This window comes from Oncorhynchus nerka, linkage group LG21 (genome assembly GCF_034236695.1).
Source record: "Oncorhynchus nerka isolate Pitt River linkage group LG21, Oner_Uvic_2.0, whole genome shotgun sequence".
In the NCBI taxonomy this organism is placed as follows: domain Eukaryota; kingdom Metazoa; phylum Chordata; class Actinopteri; order Salmoniformes; family Salmonidae; genus Oncorhynchus; species Oncorhynchus nerka.
This window is the reverse complement of record NC_088416.1, coordinates 25,676,298-25,682,049: the sequence shown is the minus strand read 5'-3', so window position 1 is coordinate 25,682,049 and position 5,752 is coordinate 25,676,298.

Genomic DNA, 5,752 nt, shown 5'->3' with positions numbered 1-5,752 from the left:
GAAAACAGTGACTATAATGATATGCACAGGTTCCATCTGAACATGATAACTGTATACATTTACATAGCTCATATACAAAACATGATTCTGATTTTGACACTAGGTTATAGCAGAAAATGTAATATGTAGAATGCATAAGGTAGCATTACATTAAGTTATATGGCTTATGTTTCCTCATACTGTATAAGATATTGAGTTACGTCCCCATGATAGTAATAACATAAAAACAAACTAATAACCACTTTCAAAAGGGACGTGATTGCTGTACATTTCTTTCTTGATTGCTTGTATGGGGTATCTACAAATATTGCATTTGTTAAAGTTGATTTAAGTAACTAGTAGTGTTTTTAATTCAAATAAATTGTGATGTTATCTCATATCATTTCACTCTCTGCTCCAGAGCAGAACAGCAACAATAGTATGTAATGAATTGTTTTTATTTTTGACAATTTTGTAAATATTTTGAAGTCACAGTGATTATATTTGCTCAACTTTGCTTTTGAGACTGGTCTTTCAATGTTATCGGTAAACGCTGAATTCCAAAGCAATTAAATGTTTTTGCAGGGCACACAGAAATATTCTCAACGTTGCATTGTCATATCCACACAAGACAGGAAATAACATGTAAATGCTTGACAGCAGTTCCATGCAAACCTTTGATTTCATTTCAACTTGAATGTTTTTTTTTTTTTTAACAAAAGCGAAGAGGTGGATAGAGAAATAGAAAAATGGATATCAAAATGTAAATGTTCCCTTTCTGTTTAATTGGACCGGCACGTTTACTTCACTTGAATGGCGAGGCCCTGTGCTGAGATAAGTAAAGTGAGCTGTTCCACTGAAACGAGAAATAACTGTTTCCTTTCAGTTCAAAAAGGCTGTGCTTTATGGCATTTATGCATGATTGGATGCAACAGTGTAAACAAGTCTCTCTTCTCTGTCCTCTGGGTAAACCCCCTATGTGTCTGGAGACTTAAACGGGCCTGTAGAGTTCCAATTGCATTTCAACACATTTCATTCGCTGTGTTTTTTTTAAAACATACTGTACATATGTCATTCAAGATCACATACAATTGAAAAAAGGTTTTAAAAAAAGAAAACCATAAAATACCTGTGCTTCTATTTATAGCTGTGAGATGATTCTGGCAATATGAGACACAATCACCCAGGAGATTCTGTGTAAGTAAGTCAATATGACATGAATCAAGATGGAGGACATTTTAAATGGTCCACAGTTACAATGGTGCCACCATCATGAGGTGAGTTAAGAGCAAATATTTTTATCCTATATAGCTTCAGAATAATGGGAAAAGCCCCTACATTATTGCCAGTTCTTCCTGGAAGCTATAGAGTCTGACATTAATCCTGACTGTCTTGATGCAATAAAAACCACTAGCGGTGTTTCACATTTCTCTGTGGTGATGCTTTAGAAAAATATAGATCTGCAGACAAACAAAGATATCCAGCCTTGATTGTTTCAGATAATTTTCCTGGGCTCTCATTGTTCCCTTTGTTGTACATGAGAGAGACATTACACCCATGGCAGGATATGACCTCATTTGCTGAGGAGAAGAAATTTAATTAACAAGGCAAACAATGTCTGCGACTATGCCTCAGCAGCAAAGCCTCCAGGAAATAGCTGCTACCTTTCAGTGCTACCCAAACTGGTTCAAGCAGAGCTTGACAGACAGATTTGAAAACCATGATTTGTTGTTAAATCACTGCACTTTGTGGCTTTAAATCAATAAGTCACTTAAGATCATAGAGAAAATATACACACCGTAACAATTGCACACCAAACAGCATAGATAAGGCCATGCTCATGAAAACAAGATGTGTGGAGTTTGTTAAACAGATGCCAGCTGAGCTGACAATATGCTCCTGGTCCTCAGCTGTATGAAAAAGCATAGGACCCTATGGGCCCTGGCATTATCAAACCAGTTAGGCACTTTGTATTACACTAGAGCACCTTTGAAAGGAAAGGCACTGATGTGCCAATGTATAAACACGACATGGAATCTCATGTTAGACCTACTAAAACTTTAATGAAAGGGAGTAGAAATACACCTACAATCACAAATGTTTGTTACCTAATGATGTCTGTACCATGTCTCTGCTGCTACCATGTTGTGCTGCTACCATGTCGTGTTGTTGTCATGTTGTGTTGTTGTCTTTGGTCTCTCTTTTTGTAGTGTTGTGGTGTTTCTCTCTGGTCTGATGTGTGTTTTGTACTGATTTGTATTTTTTTTTTATCCCTCGTCCCCGCAGGAGGCCTTTTGACACTTGGTAGGCCGACAATGTAAATAAGAATTTGTTCTTAATTGAATTGCCAAGATGAAATAAATAAATAATAAATGTCGAGCAGACTTTATTTGGTACAGAAACCATCCAAAGATTTTCCCACTTGGGACCTTCTCCAGATCAGTCATCCTGTCCCCTTGTGTTTCAGAAAAGCATCCCCAAAGAATGATGTTTCCCCCTCCATGCTTCACGGTTGGGATGGTGTTCTTGGGGTTGGGATGGTGTTCTCATCCATCCTTTCCTCCAAACACGTATAAAACATCCATAATATAAAACGTAACAGGAGGCAGCCTTGCCCCATGCCTCGTAATGACTTACACACCATTGTTTTATCTCTGTAGGGAGTGAGGGATTTCAGATCTACTCAGCTAAATGAAACCGTGAGATACCCTTGACAGAATGTCCACTACATTTCCCAGAGATATTCACATTATCTGTTTAAGACATCCGAACACCTCCGAGACAATCAAATCTCTCACTTCTGGTCTAAAGCAACTGGTTTAATGACAAAGCAGTAAATAACGTCCATAACTCCACACCGCTTGGCTGTTATCTGATTTATCTCTCTAGTCTGCTGAGGTGATTTGACACCCTACTATAGAACAGGACAGGGCTATTGGCTGAAATAAAAGCCATGACTGGATTGTTTTATTGTCTCCTCAAATGGTCAAGAATGTCATCTTGACTTGTAAATTCCTTTCATAATGTACAAACATCTTTCCGGCTCCATTCCAGGAAGAACAATGGCTTGACAGCCCAACCAGAAATAGAACCAGTGCCCCATTACCCATGAAGCACATTCATGATAATGATGGGCACCATTACTCGCCTCTCTTCTTTGTCTACTGTGCCGTTCCCAACACTTCTGTACTGTACAGAGGGACTAGCAGCATCTCTACATCCAACATCTCACTGGATGTGAACTTCTCGTCGTCAATTACATGAAGCACAAACAGCAGATCATGCAGTGAAAGTCACACCAGAGAGTTGTTATATTTGTTTTTCCCCCGTCCAGATTATTCAGTATGGGAGCATATAATTGGTTTTCTGTGATATTAAATTCGTAGCTAAAGAGAGCTGCATCAAAAGCAGAAAGCAGAGCAAAACAATTTTAAGCCTAATTTGGTAGGAGACATGACTGGCCCAGTGGCAGCGCGCAACACAGCCAATTACGATAAGGATTAAGCGCTCGCAATCAAAAGATGGAACAAGATAATGTGCAGAGATACATTTGGAACACAAGCAATTAATTGAAGAAGCATGACACCCTGGCTGCTAAAGATGAAGGAGGAGATGAGGTTTTAACACTTCATCATTATTAATGACAAAGACGACTGATTTGTCCCATCTCACAGCAAAAAGGCTGCCGTATGTTTTGGAGAAGCCAGACTGTGCTGTCAGGAAGTCTTCACTGGGCTGCATGGCGTCCTGTGGCTGCTGTCTGTCTATTACTCATGTGCCTAGTGAACCCAGGAGGCAGAAAATGGCTGAGTTCACGAGGTGATTAATGAGTGCTCTGCCAATGTCGTGTCAAAATTGGACAAAATCCGATTGTTAACACTGAACTTCTCACAGGACAGCCACGATGATGCACTCCTCTTATAGTAAATCCATTTACTTGAAGCTATGGAATCATGATTAATAACATCCTTCAGTTTTGTAAACATACAGATAGAATCATATTTACTTTTTAACCCACTGGGTAGGTACAATTCCTCTAAAGCCCAGATGATGTTTGTAAAGAGGTATGGGGTGGAACGAATCAGAATATTCTGACTAATCTGTCTATGCTGACTGTTCAAGCAAAGGAGAGAGCAGCTCTGTGTCTGAGATCACAATGATTGGACAATAGGTCACCCTCTCACAGTATATAATATATAGGGAAGACACTAATTGAATAAGCTGTGCTGCTAACCGTCCAACTGTTAGGAGAGATGAGGAGATGAATCAGTAGGAGAATGACTGCTGAGGGAGAGGAGCGTGTCATTCTAGCTGTTGAGTAATGACTGCTGCTCTCTCTTGATCGTCTGAACCACCCTTCTCTGCTGCACCAACTCGGCCCCAATTAAAACCACAAGTGGTCACTGGGTTATTTCTCCAGAGAACCGCTGAAATGAAGCTGTACGTTTCATCGGTGTATCCTGGTTGGAAAGTCAACTTGACAGAACGCAGGGGCACTTGATAAACAGGCTATCTAGGGCACACACTGTATTGCAGGCCTCTCAGGGGCGTTGTCAAAACCCCAGACATTACAGAGAAACCCGAAGCAAATTATCCTGACATGGATGAAACAATAGCAAATTGGACAAATGATATAATTTGAGTCCTATAGTCCCCAGCAGAGCCCTGGCTGTTCCCAACACTCACAGGGAATTGGAAATAAGAATAGTGTTTGTAGTAAAGGTCAGGTGAGATAGTGGCTCTCAGCATGGCTCTCTTACTGAAAAGGAAATAGGATTCCCTGAGAAACATCCCAGACACCCAATGTCTTCATTATGGTGTTGCTGTTTTGTAATGCACTCTCTATTAAAGGCACCCTGTTTACATTATTCAAGAGTCTCTTTATCAAAATAAGAGCAGGTTTGATGGACCTGTTGAGGTGTCACTGACAACCGTGAATCAGCCACATCTGATTTTCTGCACACTATAAATCACAGGGCTGGTGTTGCTCTGCCACAAAGTGCTGTCGTTCACTGGTTATAGCTCCACTGTTAGACGACGGCTGCAAATGAACCCAGATCAGCAGAGAGATCTAAAACGACAAAAACGTCTATTTGTGACCTGATTCTTCCTCTGAAAGAAATTAAGACCGATGAAGAACCATTTTTTTTTGTCTTCATTGAAAGACTCCTTTGGGTTTTCGATGGAATTCAAGAGATAAACCACGAGGGGATAGTTGAATTAAATTGAAAGTTCTGGATGACTTCTACCCTTTTCAATGTTTGAACCTACTTCTGTGCCTTGATTTAACTTGTCTTAAAAATCAATTTGTTTTTTATGTCAGGGAACAAAGGTGTTTCAACAAGTTCAAGAAGACAAAGGTCACTGGGACGGAAGTTCTGAATGTTTGGCTATGTCTGTCTCCCTTGGCAAGAGAGGGGTTTGGAGGTAATCTTAGTCTAGACTGTGTGTGCTCGTTGCAGCAGGAGGGAGTCATACCAACTCATTAATCAGACCCTACTGACACTGGTAACCTTCCACCCCTCATAAGGTCAAAATAGCTCCTGCCAATGAGGAGAACTGTGGAACTAAGCAACCAGAAACAATGTGATGTTTTGTCTTAGTTTATGTTACTCTCATAAGGAGGCTGGTCAGCCTCAGTGGAGGTGAACACCCATTTAATGCAGTTCCCGGACTTCATCCACCAATAAAGATGGACATTACATGGCCAAGATCACTGGAGGGAGTCAGTAGGCTCTGGGAGCAATGACAAGAACTGGCTTTCTTTTGGTCA